Genomic DNA, 19,067 nt, shown 5'->3' on the forward strand with positions numbered 1-19,067 from the left:
ACATTTTTTCGTATAGAAAATTTGTTGTATATCAGATGTTCTTATAGAAAATTGTTGAGAACAGATTTTCTCATTGAAAATTTGTTGTATAAATTTTTTTATAGAAAAATTATTTTATTACAAACTTTTGTGCAGAAAATTTGTTGTATAACAGATTTTCTCATAAAAGCCACCTTTACCGCGGATTAAGCACCTTTAAGAGGATTTTTTGACGTTCTTATATAAAATTTGTTGTATAATGCCTGATTTAGACTATAGTCCAATTTACATATGCATATAAAATGATTTCGTTTTACGAAATCCTAGAATCAAATGAAGTGTATTTACATCTGTTTTTTTTGCGTCATTTGCTTACGCACACAATCGCACATACACACTTATACAATAACACAAACACACGCACACAATATGTTTATTCAGAAAAATAGGAATTTCACAACACAAATGTGTATCAAATAACTTAAATTAATTCCAATAACAAAAAACATAATTTTTGCTCACTTTTGTCATCGTTTGAGTATTTTTGTTTTTCTACAACACACACAAACAAACAAAGACATCATAAAACAGTTGCATTTTTTGGTAGTTTATGACGAAGAAGCAGGGTTGCGTATAAAAGTATGGTGTTTTCGTGCGTTGTTTAGAATAAATGTGAAACGGATCGCCTTATTTTATTGGGGCGCACCCAATGTGTGTAGACCTTAACACGTCTGACGTCATACGCTATGCTATACGCTACGTCAAACATTATTGTCATCACTGACACTTTTGCATTCACTAAACATATGTATGTGTATGTGAATGTCAAATTGGACTCGAGCATCACAGTGATCATTATTAAAAAACCAGCAAACGAAGAAGACGACAAGAATTGGAAAATTCGAAGACATCGTGATAATCAAATTTATTTCAAAAGAAACAAAAAATTAGACTTCGGTTTTTCTATTGTCGTACTTGGTAAATAATCGTAAATTCGAAGAGATTTACAATAGTGATCGGTGAAATATTTTAACTGGACCTCAATTAATAAAGGCAATTTATGCATTAATTTTCTGCATTTCTATGCATGGTAAGGCATTTATACACACACATAGAATTTCTCAGATGTGACAAAAAACAATATTTCTTTATTTTTTAATTACTGTGTAGTGACATCAAAGGTTATATTTATGCAGTGCCTAGAATAAGTTTGGATCTGTGAAGCAATTAATCGACCTTATTGAAGAAAGTGCACCCTGAAAAATAAAACGATCATAATCACCAGAGTGAAAAGCGACTTCATCACTTATTTTGGAAAGTCGAAGCAGACGTCCATATACAAGTGCAAAGGCACCAAATGCTTTCTAGCTTGGAACATTCCGCTGGACATAACCACACAAACAATTTATGCGGTGATGTATCAATGAAATTAAAAATGTAGAGAATAGCTGAAAATAGACATTTAGAAAGTGATATTTATTCGAAAAACTAAAATTTAATACCTATATTTTGGATCGTTAATATCGCGACCTATATTACATAAATTAGATTTATTGATATTTTTGTGAATTTTGCCATGCATTAAATTTTGCATTGTTGTAAGTAACAGTTCTAAACCGACATACTTACATTTCGATATGTATGTAATACATACTTAGACATTTTTCCCAATTTATAAATTTATTGAATTGTTTTGCCATTTCTAAATTTTGCCTTGCTGTACATAACGGTTCATAACCGACCTCTATACATATGTACATACATAATTAGACATACATATTTTTTTTAAGTTTCTTTTTGTAAACAACATCCCGTTAGGAATTTAAGAATAGTTTAGTGTTTTTGTAAAAGAAGATGAGTGTCAAATATTAGAATACAACCCAGCAAACATTTTTAGATCTGACCCAAATATAATATTTTAATGGGTAATTTTTCGAGTGCTAGATTATTGAGCTCAATCATCAGGTTTTTTTTTTTTTTTAAAAAGACTTTTTGGTTAGTGCCATTGCACAAAATGGGGTTTTTGTTATAAACAAAAAATATTTTGACATTTAGCCTTTTTCTTAGCTTTTCCTTTTTTCTATTTTTTTTTTATGTTTAATTAATTTAATAATTATTGCAAATATGCATTTAATTTTCAATTTCTAAATTTAATTATTTTCCCTAAATATTATAATGAATTATGTTTAATAAATCTGAATTTGTTATGAATATGAAATGCTAAACTGACTTCGCATTTAAAAGGAATGTTGGGTAACCAAGGCTTTTAGGATTTGAAGGTCACATTAAGGGACATTGTTAAATTAAAGGTACATACAATGTCATAGGTGACAGGGTGGGACAAGTGTACCTCGGTATGACATAAGACCTCGTCATACCACAAATGGTCACAGGTAAGATACAACAATGACTCACAATTGACCTTGTGCAATATAATTTAAAATCAACTCTACTTTTAATAAACGTTTGGTTTCCGTGGCATGGAATGTTTATTTTAATATGTTCGCGCGCTGAAGAATAACGGGTTGAGAACTTACCTCCTGGATGAGCTAGCCAGGCAAATTTGTTATCTTACCATGCCCAAACCGACCTCGTATATTTTTCATACATTTTTATTCGATTTTATGCTTTGAATTTATTCAGCGGATAGCCGGCGCGTAACATATATGGCGCCCAACGAAATACATTTTGTGTATTTTGACCTTTTGATTTTAAATTATTTTTGCAACTTTTTCGAAAAAAATCAGTTCTTTTGAACAAATTTAAAAATTCTGAGTCGTTGATTGGATCTTATTAACGATTGTTCTAATTGAATCATATACAGGTGATTTCCATTGGAACATTTTAGTGACATATTTGTTCTTTTTCTATTTATGGATATTTTAATCATTTTTATAAGACCTTTTTACTGGGACCTGTATACACCTGGTAAAATTGACTATAAAATGAAATAAATTGAAATAAATAGATCCGTATTCAGATTTCTGCTTATAAACGCCTAGATCTTTTTTATCTTTTGATGAGGAATTTAGAGTCCAGACTGACGACTATGAGTAGTTCAGTTTATGTTGCATAAAGGAATCATTTCTAGGTAAATCGATTTTGTCTTGACTTTTCCCTTCAGACTTTTGTCTGGTCTCTTAAAAGATTTTGGACAATAGACGCTGGTCAATGTTAGGACATAAGGCTAAAGCATTAGAATAATAAAAATAGAACAGCAGATTTCTGAATATAAATTAATTTCTTTTTGAGTCATCAATTAATTTCTTCATTTGGGAGATAGTGATGAGCCAAAGACATATAGAATAGACAGTATACTTCGGTATCTTTGCAATTCTTTTGAGTGTGACCTGAAGACTTATTAGTATAGTTACTCAACATTCCTTGAAATTTTATGAAATATTTTCGATCTTTTTGAAAACTTTAATACATTTAAAGTTATTTTCTGAAATTTTTTCCAAAATATGAGCAAACGTGTTACACGATCGACTTCCAGTACATCAAGTAATCGTTCACTAAATACACCAATTTCCAGTACTAGAGGTAGAGGTTCTCCAACTACTAGGATTTACAATAGAACTAGTAGTGCGGGACTTTTCAGTACAAAAGCAAATTCTAAAAATATTTTAAATACTTCTGCTACTTCCACTAGAGGTCGAGGTAAACCATTATTTTTATCTATTGAGTCAGCAGATACTGATTCGTCTGAAGACTTAATTAATCCACCAAATATGGCGTCAGAAGAAAATAACGAGGGATCTGGTAGACCTCCTCCACCATTGACAAAACGCCCTGATAATCAGGACCTTGACTCACAATCACTCCTTTTATATTTCCGAGAAGTTATGAGGGAAACTCAGGAAGAATTTAGGAGAGAAATTAGCTCGATTCGACAGACATTAAGCCAACCTGCGGGTTCTAGAGCGACTTCTGAGAACAGAATTGATGGGGACTTACCTTCTCCAAATACGAGCATACCTTCAAACTTTTCTTCTGGATTTTCGAAAAATCTTAAAGATTGGAATATCACATACAATGGTACAGGTAGTGTTTCGGACTTTTTATTTAAAATAGATACCCTTACGGAAAGGTCTCAATGCCCATATGATCATTTAATGGCAAATTTTCAAGTTTTCTTGAATGGAAAAGCTGATGAGTGGTACTGGATGTACACAAAACAGAATCCAGGTTTGACCTACCCTCAGCTCAAAGCTGCCATGACCCGCGAATTTGGAAATCTTGAAAGGATCATGAGGTAATTATAAGGATGTCTACTCGTAAGCAACATTCTAAAGAATGTTATGATGACTTTCATTCAGTAATAGTCCAAATGAACCAACGGCTTGGTCAACCATTACCTGATACTTCAGTAATAGACATTATTAAGAAAAATGTGAATACTGACCTTAAGATTATGCTTTTCATAGCTAACCCAAAGGATTTAAGTGAGCTTAGGGACATTGCTAGGAAGGCCGAAAAGGTACTTCAAGAAAATAAATCCCAAATTACTTTACCACGACCTAGACATGTTAATGAGATTTCGGTTGAAAATATTTCCGACGATTCTGATGAAGAACCCGATCCACAGATTGAAGCTTTGAGGGTAACCAGACCTCAAAATAAGCGAGATTATTCTGGCATTAAATGTTGGAATTGCCTTCAAATGGGGCATAGTTATATTTATTGTCCTGATGAATCGAGACATATTTTCTGTTTCAAATGTGGAAATAGGGGAGTAACCACACCTAAGTGTACGAATACACATAATTTAAACTTCCGTCGGAGCGAGAAGTTAACCGGGGACCCTCGTTCCCAAAATTAATTCCCGAATCGAATTTTACCTCGGAAGGAAATATTCTACAGGGACATTTCTCTTCCGATCAATTACCAGAATGGACTAACAAATTAATAATTCAGCCTTCGTGGCAGATCTTAAAATGCAGAGAAAGGTACAAAAAGAGAAAAATATTTAGAAAAGCTATTGAATCGTCATTTTTATCTACTTCTGATGATGGTAGACCATATGCCAGGATTACAATTTTTGATTATGACCTTCTATGTTTGCTAGACTCTGGGGCAAATGTATCTGTTTTAGGAAAGGGTAGCTTAGACTTTATAAAGAAAAACAATATTAAATTGGAAAGATTTAGATCTAAAATTTCAACAGCAAATGGTACGACGAATGACATTCTTGGTTTTTGTTCACTTCCAGTGATATTTAAAGGTGTGAAGAAAAATATCGTCTTCTATATAGTTCCGACCTTATCTCAAGAGGGATATCTTGGAGTGGATTTTTGGAGAGCATATGCTCTTGCTCCCAAGATTATACCCGACATTTCAAGCTTGGAGATAAAAGAAAATAAAGACGCTTTATTTCACGACCTCACCCCAGAACAAAAACTTGAACTCGACACCAGAATTTTAGACTTCCCATCTTTCGAAAAGTTAGGGCTTGGTTGCACAAAACTTATTGAGCATCATATTGACACTGGAGATGCAACTCCTGTCAAATCCAAGCATTACCCCCTTTCGCCCCCTAGACAAGCAGAAGTTTATGAGGAGTTAGATCGACTTTTAGACCTCGGTGTAATAGAGGAATCAAACTCTCCTTGGTGTAGTCCCATAGTTACAGTTAGGAAGCCTGGGAAAATAAGACTTTGTCTTGATTGTAGGAAGTTGAATTCCTTAACTAAAAAGGATTCCTACCCACTTCCTCATATTAACGGCTTATTGAGTCGTCTTCAAGACACTCATTATATAACTGGGATAGACCTTAAAGACGCTTATTTTCAAATAAAATTGTCTGAGACCTCTAAAGAAAAGACAGCCTTTGCAGTACCAGGGCGACCTCTTTATCAATATAAAGTAATGCCTTTCGGTGTTTGCAATGGACCTCAGACTATGAGCCGTCTTATGGACAAAACTATACCTTCAAGGATAAGAGACCGAGTCTTTATTTATTTAGACGACCTCCTCGTATGTAGTCCTGACTTTGAAAGCCATATGACCTTATTAGCCGAAGTAGCTCAGTGCCTAAAATCAGCTGGCCTTACAATTAATGTGAAAAAGAGCAACTTTTGTCAACGAGAGATAAAATATCTTGGTTATAGGATAGGAGGTGGAATTTTGAAAGTTGACCCCGACAAAGTCGAGGCTATTGTTAACTTTCCTCTCCCAAAGACCCCACGCCAAGTTAGACGTTTTGTTGGCATGGCTAATTGGTATCGTGCTTTCATCGATAATTTTTCTGACCTTTCTGGACCTCTCACAGACTGCCTTCAAAAGTCAAATAAACCTTTTAAGCTCACACCAGAAGCCATTGACTCTTTCTCTAAATTAAAAGCGGCCTTGTCAAGTGCCCCAGTACTGGCTCAACCAGATTTTAATAGAGAATTCGTAGTTCAGTGTGATGCGTCACGAGTAGGGGTAGGCGGTGTTCTCTATCAAGTCGATGATGACGGAAAAGAACACCCAATTGCTTTTGTATCACAAAAGCTGAATAAGGCTCAACGCAATTATACAGTGACAGAGCTTGAATGCCTTGCAGCCATCACTTGTGTACATCGTTTCAGACCTTATATTGAAGGACTTCCTTTCAAAATTGTGACCGACCACTCAAGCCTCAAATGGCTCATGAGTCAAAAGGACCTCTCTGGTAGACTTGCTAGATGGAGCCTCAAGCTCCAAGGTTTTGATTTTAAGATGGAGCATAGGAAAGGTACGTTAAACGTAGTTCCAGACACTTTATCAAGGTTTGATGTCGATGAACTCGACCTTAATTTAGCTCCACCTGACATAGACCTCACGTCACCCGAATTTGACAGCCCTGATTATTCGAAATTGAAAAATAACATTCTGGAAAATAATGAATCATTACCTGACCTTCGTGTTTCTAATAATGTGATCCACAAAAGAGTTAAATTTCGTGATGGAGAAGAAACCGAAGAGAGTCTTTGGAGGATATGGCTACCCCAGACCATGACTCATGACATTATTAATAAAGCTCATGAAGAAGGTTGCCATGGAGGTTACCACAAAACACTCTATAGACTGAGACAAAAATTCTTTTGGCCACGGATGGCACGTGATGTTAAAGACTTTATCAGGAAATGTGATGATTGTAAAATTATTAAGCCGAATAATCGGATCTCTAGACCACCAATGGGTGAACAATTTATTACTTTTAGACCTTTTCAAAGGTTATATTGTGACTTCTTGGGTCCTTACCCATGTAGTAAGTCGAAAAATTGTCAGTTGTTCATAGTGGTTGATCATCTCACCAAATTTATTTTTCTGAAGCCTATGAGATCGGCAACTTCCATCAACGTAATTGACTTTTTCCAGAATTACCTATTTTGCACTTTCGGTGTTCCACAATATGTCCACAGTGACAATGGTAGACAGTTTGTCTCCAAAGAGATGCAAGACTTCTTTTCACTGTATGGAATCACACATATAACAACAGGTTTTTACTCTCCGCAGGCAAATGCCTCCGAAAGAGCAAATAGAGAGATAATTTCGAAGATTAGACTTTTCCTTAAAGATGACTCTGACCATACAAATTGGGATAGAGACATTTATAGAATTTTATCGGTACTACGCAGTGATTATCATTCTGCTATTCAGACTTCACCTTATTTTGCGGCATTTGGTCAAAATATGATTTTACATGGTTCGACTTATTCGATTTTAAATCAATTGAATATGTTGAACGATGATACCATAGTTCAGAATGCAGACCGACTACAAAATATACGTGATAAAATTCGAAAGAATCTTGACCTAGCTCACGAGAAAGCTGCTAAGACCTATAATACTAGAGTCAGACCGATTAATTTTGTTGAAGGACAGGAAGTCTTTAGGGTAAATCACTCACAAAGTGACTTTAAAAATGCAATTAATGCGAAATTTAATCCAAAATATGTCAAGTGCCGAATTCGGAAGAAAATAGGTAATGCCCTATATGACGTTGAAGACCTCAAGGGGAATTACATTGGAAAATACCATGCTTCAGACCTTCGAGCATAGCATAGCTATATTTCTGGTTTTAGTAAAGCCCGGCTTCGTGGGTCGAGCCACACGTATTTTTTCGGCTATCCTGCCTGTTCGTTCTACGATCATAGATCTAGAGACGAAGCAGTTTTGAAACGGATCGCCTTATTTTATTGGGGCGCACCCAATGTGTGTAGACCTTAACACGTCTGACGTCATACGCTATGCTATACGCTACGTCAAACATTATTGTCATCACTGACACTTTTGCATTCACTAAACATATGTATGTGTATGTGAATGTCAAATTGGACTCGAGCATCACAGTGATCATTATTAAAAAACCAGCAAACGAAGAAGACGACAAGAATTGGAAAATTCGAAGACATCGTGATAATCAAATTTATTTCAAAAGAAACAAAAAATTAGACTTCGGTTTTTCTATTGTCGTACTTGGTAAATAATCGTAAATTCGAAGAGATTTACAATAGTGATCGGTGAAATATTTTAACTGGACCTCAATTAATAAAGGCAATTTATGCATTAATTTTCTGCATTTCTATGCATGGTAAGGCATTTATACACACACATAGAATTTCTCAGATGTGACAAAAAACAATATTTCTTTATTTTTTAATTACTGTGTAGTGACATCAAAGGTTATATTTATGCAGTGCCTAGAATAAGTTTGGATCTGTGAAGCAATTAATCGACCTTATTGAAGAAAGTGCACCCTGAAAAATAAAACGATCATAATCACCAGAGTGAAAAGCGACTTCATCACTTATTTTGGAAAGTCGAAGCAGACGTCCATATACAAGTGCAAAGGCACCAAATGCTTTCTAGCTTGGAACATTCCGCTGGACATAACCACACAAACAATTTATGCGGTGATGTATCAATGAAATTAAAAATGTAGAGAATAGCTGAAAATAGACATTTAGAAAGTGATATTTATTCGAAAAACTAAAATTTAATACCTATATTTTGGATCGTTAATATCGCGACCTATATTACATAAATTAGATTTATTGATATTTTTGTGAATTTTGCCATGCATTAAATTTTGCATTGTTGTAAGTAACAGTTCTAAACCGACATACTTACATTTCGATATGTATGTAATACATACTTAGACATTTTTCCCAATTTATAAATTTATTGAATTGTTTTGCCATTTCTAAATTTTGCCTTGCTGTACATAACGGTTCATAACCGACCTCTATACATATGTACATACATAATTAGACATACATATTTTTTTTAAGTTTCTTTTTGTAAACAACATCCCGTTAGGAATTTAAGAATAGTTTAGTGTTTTTGTAAAAGAAGATGAGTGTCAAATATTAGAATACAACCCAGCAAACATTTTTAGATCTGACCCAAATATAATATTTTAATGGGTAATTTTTCGAGTGCTAGATTATTGAGCTCAATCATCAGGTTTTTTTTTTTTTTTTAAAAAGACTTTTTGGTTAGTGCCATTGCACAAAATGGGGTTTTTGTTATAAACAAAAAATATTTTGACATTTAGCCTTTTTCTTAGCTTTTCCTTTTTTCTATTTTTTTTTTATGTTTAATTAATTTAATAATTATTGCAAATATGCATTTAATTTTCAATTTCTAAATTTAATTATTTTCCCTAAATATTATAATGAATTATGTTTAATAAATCTGAATTTGTTATGAATATGAAATGCTAAACTGACTTCGCATTTAAAAGGAATGTTGGGTAACCAAGGCTTTTAGGATTTGAAGGTCACATTAAGGGACATTGTTAAATTAAAGGTACATACAATGTCATAGGTGACAGGGTGGGACAAGTGTACCTCGGTATGACATAAGACCTCGTCATACCACAAATGGTCACAGGTAAGATACAACAATGACTCACAATTGACCTTGTGCAATATAATTTAAAATCAACTCTACTTTTAATAAACGTTTGGTTTCCGTGGCATGGAATGTTTATTTTAATATGTTCGCGCGCTGAAGAATAACGGGTTGAGAACTTACCTCCTGGATGAGCTAGCCAGGCAAATTTGTTATCTTACCATGCCCAAACCGACCTCGTATATTTTTCATACATTTTTATTCGATTTTATGCTTTGAATTTATTCAGCGGATAGCCGGCGCGTAACAAATGACGTAGCTATCGTCAATTAGTTGTGTATGGTAAATGACGCAAAATGTTGCCTGTTTTAGCAAATAAATGACGAAACAGCTCTAAATGACGAAAAAGTTGCTAATGTAAATTGGACATATGCTCGATTTAGCAAATCCAGTGGATTTAAGTTGTCATTTTCATACAACATATGTCAAATAAAGCCAGATAATTGCTAAATCCAGCGTAGTCTAAATGGACTTTTACAGAATATCCTAAATCGTTTCTATGTGTTAATTTAAATCAGGTTTAAGCGACAATTTACACCTAACTTGTGGGTGGCTTCCAAGTAATTTTCCAATAAAATATTACAATTGATATCATGACCTCATGCCGGCGTGCTTTCTCAGGAAAAATACTTTTTAATAGAGTTATAAATTTAAATGAAATAATCAAAATTACAAAAAAAAAATGGGAAACAATTACTCAAACTCCACAGGATAATTGTTGAAATTCAAACACTATTCAAAACCAAAAAGCAATGACTTCACCATGGGAATCCTTTCATTCTAATACCATACTTTTGTCGCACATAATAATGCACAAGTCTTTTGTTTCTATGCAACAAGAACAACAACAGTAACATCAACAACAATTAAATGCAAAAATGTAATTGTATTGCAGAGATTTAAAGAAGAAATAAAAAACAAATAATACAATTCATAAAAAAGATGCCGAAATTCCACAACATTTGTTCTCAGATCTTTTGTGTGTTTCAATCGATTTTTGCGTAATGTACCTGTTCAAATTTGTTTTAATTTAAATTTCTATTTTCTCAATCCCATCATTTTCTCACGAAAGGAAAGGATACTCATGGTTTAATAAGAAAGGTTAGCCAAAGCTTTATGTCAATTTAAATTTTTTCATTCGAGTATGCCTAAAACTTCAAAACAATATAAACAAACTGTGTATGTGTGTGTGGTGTTTGAATAATATGCCAAACAATTTTAAAAACAATCGAATTCAATGATTTTTAAAATTGTTTTTAGACCATTTGTGTGGAAGAAATTGGTGGGATTTGCATTGAAACAATCAGTTTATCATATTCACAACTCGATTATGTTTAGAAAACTTAACTCTTCATTCATTTTTCGTGTTTTTTTATAAAATGCTCAAAAAATGCATTGTAAACAAACCCACTTGTTGCTTTTGTTTTGAAGTTTTAGGAATTCAAGAAAAACAAGGGTTCTGTAGATTTTCTTCATTTAAATCTACCTCTTTACTTATACCATGAGGATACTCATCTCAATTGTTTGCTCATGTGTGCCTGTGTGGAATTGGAATCCCATTGTAATGCAAAGACCTCAAGAAGGCAATGTCAATGTAAAAGAAGGAAAAAAGGATCACGGTAAAACGCATAAATATTGTAATTGTATCCCACGCTATTTTACAAGGTTTAGACCACCACAGAATAAGATTTCTAAGGACCTTGGGAAAAATTATGTAGAAAATGGTAAAAAGTAGTAAAAATTTAAAAATCACGATGCAGCCACATCATAATGTGATGCACAGATTGAAAAATCGGCAGTTGAACCTGAATTTCTTCATTGAATTGTTGTTGTAGAGGGCTATTCTGAACGTCAATTCCTCGTGAGTTTTCTCACTTTCTCCTTTAAAGACAAAACGGCGGAAAGACAAAACTCACGGCGGATATTCGTTCAGAATAACCCCATGAAAGAAAAAGGAAGCAAAATTGCATGCAGTTATGAGTCTCTCGATCATGATTCATAGTAGAGTAAAATCATGAAATTTATGTAGTCGATCTAATGCTAAGTTTACATTTACGAAATCCACTCGATTTCAACTGTCAATTTCATCTGGATTTCATTTGACGTTTAACCTATGGATTTGACAGTTGAAATCGAGTGGATTTCGTAAATGTAAACCAAGCATAAAGGCCTGGGTACATAAGCTGCTTTGCCTGGTTGCCTTGCTTTCCTGCTTCATTTTTGACAAATTAAAAATAAAATAATAAAGGAGGCCGAGGAAATTTCGAACTGGGTTGCCCTTTGGTTTTTTATTCTTTTATCAGAAGCAAGCAAGGCAACCAGGCGAGGCAGCTTATGTACGTAGGCCTTAAGTCCCCGTCCACACTAGGGTGATTTCACTGCAAACATTTCATGAGATTAGGTGTTTCTAGATTGAGTTCCCCACTACAGCAATTTCATGATATTGCTCTACTATGAAACTCCATCTAGAGGCGCATAATTTCATGAAATGTTTGCAATGAAATCGCTCTAGTGTGGACCGGGACTAAGAACGCCCGATTTGGTGAAATTTTTTCAATGAAATTGCTCTAGTGTGGACCGGGACTATGAAATTCTATCTAGAAACGTATAATTTCATAAAATTATTTCACTGAAATCACTCTAGTGTGGACCGGGACATATGAATGCGTATGATGTATGAAATCAAATGTCATATGAAAAGCGCCAGTGTAATGGGTACTTTACACGATATGTATTTTACATATGTGTTGTCACTTTGCGTATACATTTTGTATATACAAAGTGACAACCCATATGTAAAATACATATCGTGTAAAGTACCCATAAAGGTGTCCTTTAAGTTAGCAATTGGTCTGTTCCTTTACTTTTAAAAATGGTAACAGTGGCAAAAAATGGTAAAAGTGATGAACTGTTCTCATATAAACTGTATGCTTTTAAAAGTTAGGGAACACTTTGCTGGTAATCTCAGGCACGTAACTAGGCGTTTACACACAGGCAGTATTGGCAAGACAATAGCAAAGTTACAAACCATTTTCACCAATACATTCATACTTTTCTCTATACATATTTAAAAATTTATAAATGTATTTGTAAAAAAAAGGTTTGAATTTTTGCTATTGTCTTGCCAATACTGGCGTTTGTAAACAAAGGGTAAAGGAACACGACAAGTTTGATTAAATATCAGTCAAATAAATGACGGATTTGTCCCAAATACTTGTTTTAGGCGCAATTGTAAGTTGTGATTAACATAATTGACCTGTTCCCGTATTTTATAAAGTGGTAAAAGTCATAAAAGTGGTAAAAGTCGTAAACGATTTTCATATAAATTTTGTGAACGGGAACGCAAAATGTGTAAAAGTGGTAAAAATTGTAAAAACTTGTTAGTTCTGGAACAGAGCTTATATTACGTCATATTTACATAAAAATATTTTAATAAAATGCATAATTATATTGTTATCGTCTATTCAGTGCAATTCATAATTCAAATGATCACATTTGATGTAATTACGATTTGACATTACCTTTTTTCATAGATTTTGATAAAAAATCCTTCATATCCCGTTATGTCCTCAACAAGTCACTTCCTTCACCATAAAACAGCATCCTTGATTTTTTACATCCGCTTTCCTTACACACAAGTCATTAAAATCTTACAACCACAACCTGTTAACATTTGGTTTTTGTTTTCCTTAAGGAAATCCTTTCACTTTTTATGCCACTCATCTCTTAACCTCCAAATGCCCTTATACCCTCTTCAAATCTCATAACACCATATGACCATATGGATTAACTTTTTGATCATTAAAAATATTTTCATTTTCAATACAAATTACTAGAGAACTCCCCCATAAAAAAAAAAACTAATATCCTTTTTAAAATCCTTTTTTATTATAAATTTATCATCGGTCTCAACATGAAAACATATTGTGTGAAACTAACATGATGGAAAACAATGTAATAAAAACAACAACACCAGCAATAATTTGGTGTAAAACGCAGCTAATTGAAAACATCCTACATCCTTTTTTGTGGGTACTAGTGGTGTTGTTGTTATTGTGATGCAGTTCCTTAAGTGAGTTCTCACCACTTATGAGAGTAGGAAAAGTGTTTTCTCATATTTATGTGTTGTGAATAAGTGTCACACCAATACCATTACACTAAGGAAATTATGTTGTAAGGATGTAAATTTACTTCCGTTTAATGGAAACAGGTGAACTAGAGTTCACTATGCTGATTTCAATGATTTTTTTATGACGTTCCGCAAAAGAAATGTACGTACTGGGTTAAACGCCGTTTGCATTAGAGCTTTTCGCCAGGTTAACCTTCTGTAGTAAAAATTAGTAGATTCTTGCAGTGCTGGAACAGACCAAATGTTAATCACAACTTATGCTTGGTTTACATTTACGAAATCCACACGATTTCAACAGTCAATTCCATTGATTAAACGTCAAACAAAATCCAATGGATTTCAGATGAGTTTTATTTTGACGTATACGCAAAGGAATTGACAGTTGAAATCGAGTGGATTTCGTAATGTAAACCAAGCATTAGATTTGCGCCTAAAACAAAGTATTTGGGACAAATCCACCATTTATGTTATACTATGATATTTATACTATGGTATAAATATCTATGTTTACTTACTTACTTACTTAGCTGGCCCATTACAGAACATTTGTTCTATAGGCCGAACTAAGAAAAGATCTCCAATTCTCTCTATTTGTTGTTCGCTTTCTGGAATACCGCGCCTTTTCATCTCTTCATCCACTTGTTTGCGCCATCTATTCCTTGGCCTGCCAATTCTGCGTGCACCGCCAAGCGGTCCGTGTTTATACACCTTTTTAGCGGGGTCATCATCGCTCATTCTTATGATATGGCCTAGCCAACGCAATCGCTGCATCTCGATACGTTTAACAATATTGATGTCGTTGTACAGCAGATACAGCTCGTGGTTCATGCGACGTCGATATTCACCGTCAACGCAGATTGGTCCGTAGATCTTTCGAAGAATTTTTCTCTCAAACACACCAAGCACTGCCATGTCTGCTTGCGCAAGTACCCAGGCTTCGGAGCCATACATCAGCACGGGTAGTATCAGTGTTTTGTAGAGCGTTATTTTTGTTTGACGAGATGTGGCTTTGTTTTTGAACTGCTTACTTAAACCAAAGTAGCATCTGTTGGCCAATATAATTCTTCTTTTTATTTCACAACTAATGTCGTTTGTTGTGTTTACGGAGGTGCTGAGGTAGACGAAGTCTTTTACTGCCTCAATATTATAGGAACCAACTTCCACAGTCGGTCCGAGCTCAATGGACGCATTGCGCGTCGACACCATCAACTTGGTCTTCTCACCGTTTACCGCCAGACCCACTTTAGCAGATTCTCCTTCGACCTTCATAAAGGTATCAGTTACTTCTTTTACTGATCGGCCCATGATGTCTATATCATCAGCATAAGCAAGTAACATGTGACTATTGGTGTAGATTGTGTCACTTCTTTTGACGTTTGCCTCTCGTATAACCTTTTCCAGCAGGATGTTAAAGAGATCACACGAAAGGCTGTCTCCTTGTCTGAAATCTCTTTTGGTACCAAACTCTTCGGAGAGGTTCTTTCCTATTTTAACTGAGGACCTCGTGTCAGTTAAAGTCATTTTGCAAAGACGGATGAGCTTTGCGGGGTTACCAAATTCAGACATGGCTTGGAATACCTTTGAACGCAGCGTGCTGTCGAAGGCTGCTTTATAATCGACAAAAAGGTGGTAGGTGTCGATCTGCATCTCTTGGTTCTTCTCTAGGATTTGCCGCAGGGTAAATATCTGGTCAATGGTGGACTTGCCAGGTCTAAAGCCGCATTGGTATGGTCCAATTACCTCGTTGGCCATAGGCTTTAGTCGTTCGCACAATATCCCTGACACGATCTTGTAGGCAATAGGGAGTAGACTTATGCCCCTATAGTTAGAGCATACAGTCTTATCTCCCTTCTTGTGGACGGGGCACAGGATACTCAGATTCCAATCGTCGGGTACTCGTTCTTCCTGCCAGATGGTGCTAACTAGCTGATGAATACACCTTATCAGCGTGTCGCCTCCGGTTTTGAACTGCTCGGCTGGTAAGCCATCGGCTCCTGCTGCCTTATTATTCTTCAGCCGATTTATTGCTGTCTTTACCTCATCTTGGCTGGGCGGTATACATTCAATACCATCTTCTGGGATTGGGACTGTGGTATCTTCGTCGTCTTCGCTGCTATTGGATACCAACAGTTTTGAAAAATGTTCTTTCCATATCCTGAGTACACTATCTGTATCAGTTACCAAATTACCTTGCTGGTCTCTACAGGAGGATGTGCCTGTACCAAAGCCATCAGTTTGATACTTGACTCTTTGGTAGAATTTTCGGACTTCATTCTGGCTCCTGTACATCTCGATTTTTTCAGCCTCCCGCTTTTCCATCTCTCTCTATTTCCTGCGGAAAAGACGTTTCTCCTCTCTCCTTTTCTCCCTGTATCTCTCTCGTGCGCTACGCGTTGCTACGGATTGTAAAGTAGCCCTATATGCCGCATTTTTCTCTTCGGTGGCAGCACGACACTCCTAATCATACCATGGATTCCTTGGTGAGGCCTCTGGTATCCAAGTATGGATTTTGCGGCTGTTTACATGGAGTGGGCAATGCTTTGCCATTGCGCTGATATGTTATCGGGATGAGCAGTGCTTCGATTAAGCAATTGGGCTAGTTGAGTGGAATATGCTGTGGCTATCTGTTGTGATTGCAGCTTACCGATGTCTAACTTTCGTGTTGTGTCTGTTCATACTTTGTTTGCCACGTTTAATCGGGTGCGTACCTTTGCTGCAACAAGGTAGTGGTCCGAATCAATGTTTGCGCCTCGGAACGATCGTACATCCAACACGCTCGATGAATGTCTTCCATCTATCACAACATGATCAATTTGATTTCTTGTTTTCTGATCTGGAGACAGCCAGGTGCCCTTATGAATATCGAGATGATTAAATCTGGTACTGCTAACTACCATGTTTTTTGCAGCTGCAAAGTCTATCAGCCTCATACCATTGTCAGATGTTTCACTGTGGAGGCTGAATTTCCCGACTGTTGGGCCAAAGATATTCTCCTTTCCAATTTTGGCATGGTAGAACAAATACAAGGTAAAGTTAATACTACAACAAATACAACTCGAACAACAACCACAAAGGAATTTGTTTTTGTTTGTAACGTTACTGCCAGTTGTATTTGTAAACAAAACAAGGAAATGTCTATAAATTATTGGAATTTAAAAAACTAATAATTTTTCACATTTGGTTGAATATTTTGGAAAACATGAATGAAAATTCGTTACATTTTCAATTTTTATGTTTCCACATCATTCCACTAAATGCACAAATTCTCGCAGAAAGTAGGATTCTTGCAGAAAAGTTTGGGGTCGCTGGAAATTCATAGAAAAAGGAGAAGCTGTTTCAATGTTTTGTTTTAGAAATCAAAGAAGCACATGTTTATTAGGGCTTTATTTTTTTAAATTTTAACAAAATACCTCACATATTAACAAACGTTGTATCGCCTCTACAAGTGGTGATTTACTGCGCGGCTTATCGTTCGAACTTGGAGGAGGTTACATATCATTGATATGAAGAAGTCTTTCTGGGAAATGGTTTTTTCCGAATGATATATTTTTTTTCTCAAAAAATATATGTCCCTAATGTACATCGAAATAGAAATAAATGTATAAAATGTCATATGAAATTTGACACTAACGTTACAACCCAGTTCAGTCAGCTGTGTATTGCTGCTACCTTTTCTTATTCTACCATGCAATTTTGGCATTAAAATCGCCTAGAATGATTTTAATGTCATGGGCAGGGCAACTGTCATATGTTTCTTCTAAGCGCTCGTAAAATATATCTTTGGGCTGTTCGTCCTTTTCTTCAGTGGGAGCATGAGCGCAAATAAAGCTGATGTTGAAGAATTTAGCTTTTATTCGAATTGCAGCAAGTCTTTCATTCACTGGAGTGAAGCTGGATACCAGTAGTGGAATTCTGTAACTCATTTTTGGAGTAACCGACAAAAATCGGTAACATTAAACCTCAAAATTATGAATGAAAAGTATCAATATAAGTAGGCAACACTGTTGCTATCGGTAGGATTTAGCAACAGCTATATTTTAGTTGTTAACTTACCGAAAAATGTCGTTAATTACCGAAATCATAAGCATTGTAATTTTACCGATATTTGTCGGTAACTCGAAAAATGAGTTACAGAATTCCACTACAGATGTTTTAGTCTCCGACTAACTACAAATCCGCAACCAAACTCATGCTTTACGTCATGGCAGCTATAATACAGTGCGTCACCTTTAGGTGTTGTTGTGACGCCTTTCCCAATCCATCGTATTTCCTGTATGGCAGTAATATCGGCCTTGTACTTTTCAAGTATGTCTGCCAATGCGAAGACTGCACCTTCTCTATAAAGAGTGCGAACATTCCAGGTGCAGATTCGCAGATCATGGTCCTTAAAACGTTTGCGGGGTTCGTCAACTTTAGAGGGAGTTGTTTTTCTTTTCTTTCGTTTTTTCATAGTATGCTGTTTTTTCTAGGGGAGGGTTACTAACCCGACGCCCAAACCCAAGTTTTTAACGTTCCTATGGGAGAACGCGCGGCACATGTTAGCTCACTACCTTTAACGGGTGTTAAAGGCAGTTCCCCAGGTGACACCACGGGGAGGTCAGTGTCCACTTGAGATGAAAGAGGGACCAAGATAAATCCTGGGCTTTGCCATGTTAAAACCGGTCAGGACCGTTGCTTGGTATCTTCCATCCCCTACGTCACCCAAATATCTATGTTTACATTTACGAAATCCACTCGATTTCAACTGTCAATTCCTTTGCCTATGAAAACTCATCTGAAATCGACTGGATTTCATTTGACGTTTGAGCAATGGAATTGACAGTTGAAATCGAGTGGATTTCGTAAATGTAAACATAGTGTTAATCAAATTGATAACTTAAAGGACACCTTTACACCGGCGCTTATCATATGACATTTGATTTCATACATCATACGAATTCATATATTCCGGTCCACACTAGAGTGATTTCAGTGAAATAATTTTATGAAATTATACGTTTTAGATAGAATTTCATAGTCCCGGTCCACACTAGAGCAATTTCATTGAAAAAATTTCACCAAATCAGGCGTTCTT

General features: G+C 35.5%; 1 long non-coding RNA gene across 1 annotated transcript; it reads left to right on the top strand.

Annotated features, from left to right (window-relative positions):
* Positions 1 to 692: 692 nt before the first annotated feature.
* On the top strand, positions 693 to 9,668 carry LOC141405605 (uncharacterized). Its single transcript, XR_012413238.1, has 3 exons — positions 693 to 1,069; positions 1,150 to 8,539; positions 8,620 to 9,668. It is a non-coding gene; the product is annotated as an uncharacterized lncRNA (long non-coding RNA).
* The last annotated feature ends 9,399 nt before the right edge of the window (positions 9,669 to 19,067 follow it).

The sequence above is a fragment of the Musca autumnalis genome, unplaced genomic scaffold (assembly GCF_047663935.1).
Source record: "Musca autumnalis isolate F117 unplaced genomic scaffold, ASM4766393v1 scaffold_5, whole genome shotgun sequence".
In the NCBI taxonomy this organism is placed as follows: Eukaryota; Metazoa; Arthropoda; class Insecta; order Diptera; family Muscidae; genus Musca; species Musca autumnalis.